At 39.7% G+C, this 2794-nt stretch overlaps 1 non-coding gene across 1 annotated transcript; it reads left to right on the forward strand.

The window, feature by feature from the left end:
* The first annotated feature begins 2168 nt into the window (after positions 1 to 2168).
* LOC133799118 (small nucleolar RNA R71) lies at positions 2169 to 2275 on the forward strand. The gene has a single exon (XR_009876321.1). It is a non-coding gene; the product is annotated as a small nucleolar RNA R71 (small nucleolar RNA).
* The last annotated feature ends 519 nt before the right edge of the window (positions 2276 to 2794 follow it).

A 2794-nucleotide genomic window follows, 5' to 3' on the forward strand; every position in this document is an offset into this window, starting at 1 on the left:
GAATAAGCTGAACTCTCTTAAAAGCTCTCTTCGGTTATGTGCCCCCCAAGTAACCAGAACATATAAATGTTCTTGGTTGCTTTTACAAAGTGAGCTCGTGGTAACAAAATGATAAAATTGATTTCTTAATAATCCAACTGTTGTTAAACTAAAATGGCTTTTATAAATAAGCCTTTCATAAGCAGTAATTCCGAAAACATTAAAGACAACAAAACTATTGATAATACTTTTCTAAGTGTAAGGCATTCAAGGTTTGTACAATTATTTCTCCACTTAGCCGGGCTAGCTTGAAAGTTCCTTGGCACAAGATCTTCACGATCTGATATGGTCCTTCCCAGTTCAGCCCTAACACACCATCCTTGGGATCTTTACTTGCTGTTGTGTAAAATTGATACGCAAGTATACGTAATCGACACAAGTAATACAATGATAAATAAAGTGTACTTGCTGCTGTGTAAAATTGTTGTTGTGTCCTTCCACCACTCGTGTAGCCTTTGAGCCTTCCCACTATAGAATTGTTTCAAACAATGACGAATTGCTCGACTACCAATTTCAGCATTGGTTTTTCTCTTGGTGGTTTCCAAATTACTACCACCACTACATACCACATGCACTTTACAACAAGTTGGAATATCAATTGCTGCAAAAACATTAAATGTTACCTTTTTGTTTTGCACTCGCAGCTTCATTTGTACATCAATTAGTGCTCTCCCTGTGGCTAAGAATGGTCTTCCCAAAATAATGGGAATGTTTGCATCTTCCTCCACATCTAGAATAATAAAATCAGCAGGGAGAATAAATTTACCAACCTTAACTAAGACATCCTCAATTACTCCACGAGGTTGCTTAACAGAGCGGTCTACCATTTGTAAGGACAGTAGTGGGGTGAGCTTCTCCTAATTTCAGCTTCCGAAAAATAGATAAGGGCATTAAATTTACACTAGCCCCTAAATAACATAAGGCCTTGGTCATAACAGTATCTCCTATTGAGCAAGGAATCGCGAAACTTCCCAGTTATTTAAGCTTGGGAGGTAGTTTCTTCTGTAAAATAGCACTACACTCCTCAGTAAGCGCCACTATCTCATAATCCTCCAACTTCTTTTTCTTTAACAAGATTTCCTTCATAAACTTCAAATAACTTGGAATTTGTTCAAGTGCCTCGGCAAAAGTTATGTTAATGTGAAATTTTCAAAAAATGTCTAGAAACTTCGAAAACTGCTTGTCAAGTGTCTTCTTTTGAAGTCGTTGAGGATATGGAAACTTGATGTGGTGCTCATAGCTCACTGGTGACTGCTTCTTCTTAAGGTCTTCAATATCCTCTTCTTCTACCTTACCCTCATTCTGAACTTCAACTTTTGGTGCTGGTATAAACTTCTTGAGTGGCTTTTCCAACTTCTTCCCACTCCTCAAAGAGATTACATTGCACTGCTCTTTAGGATTCATCTTTGTATTACTTAGAAAATTTCCTTGAGGCCTACTTTGTAACATATTTGCCAATTGACCAACTTGCATCTCAAGATTCCTGATGGATGAGCGAGTTTCTGTCATAAATTGAGATTGAGAGTTGGTCAGAGTTAACAGTGCAGCTTGTAACTCATTTGTCTTCTCTTGAGCAACAGGTAGTATCGATGGTTGTAATGGTGCTTGAGGTGGAGCTTGAAGCATAGGCTACTGAATTTATTGAGGACCCTGATTATTTCTCCATGCAAATTAGGTTGATTTCTCCACCCTTGATTGAACGGGTTGGAGAATGGATTATTAGCTTGTCTATTGAAATTTCCCATCATATTCACCTGTTCCATGAGAATGGAGTTGTTCATCTCAACTACCATGCACTGCTCAAATGGGTGAGGACCACCAGAATTATGACACACCGCTTGGATTTGCATGACTTGAGTGGCCATAGAATTTTGTTGCAGTTGCTTGGTCAACGATGCAACCTGAGAAGTGAGAGCCGTAATAACATCCATCTCATGCATATAGCTACCTTCTTATTTCTATCCCGTTCACTAGGCCACTAATAGTTATTTAATGCCATTTCTTCAAGCAATTCATAAGCCTCATTAGCACTCTTGCTCATGAAAGCACCACTTGCTGCAGTGCCAATAATGGTGCGAGTCGTGCCACACAAACCGTTGTAAAAATTATGGACTAGCATCCATTTTTCAATCCCATGATGAGGACAATTCCTCAAAAGCTCATTAAACCTCGCCCATGCATCATAAAGAGACTCTCCATCAAATTGAGGGAAGTTATTAATTTCCCCTCTTAACTTTGCAGCCTTGGATGGAGGGAAAAATTTAGCAAGAAATTTAAGAGCTAATGCCTCCCACGTAGTAATTGAATTGGCTTGAAGAGAGTTCAACCAACTTTTAGCTCTATCCCATAGTAAGAATGGGAACAATCTTAGTCTAATAGCATCGTCGGTGACCCCATTATATTTAAAAGTTCCACACAGCTCCAGGTTATTGGCTATGTGTGTATTGGGATCCTCAGTAGGGAGTCCACCAAACTGGATAGTAGACTGGACCATTTGCAGAATCGCCAGCCTAATTTCAAAATTATTGGCTGCAACTGCCGGCGGTTGGATGCATGATTATACTCTAGTAACAGCGGAGAGTATATAGTCTTTGAGTGTGCGAACTGCTGGCTCAGCAGCGTCCCCATTCAACCCATTGCCCTGATGTTGGGCCATCTCTGCTAACCGTTTCTTCTTTCTGTTCTGTCTGCAAGTCCTCTCAATTTAAGTATTAATGGGCAAAAGATTGTCAGCCCCTTGACATCGCATATACCA

Source organism: Humulus lupulus, chromosome 8 (assembly GCF_963169125.1).
Source record: "Humulus lupulus chromosome 8, drHumLupu1.1, whole genome shotgun sequence".
NCBI classification, from domain to species: domain Eukaryota; kingdom Viridiplantae; phylum Streptophyta; class Magnoliopsida; order Rosales; family Cannabaceae; genus Humulus; species Humulus lupulus.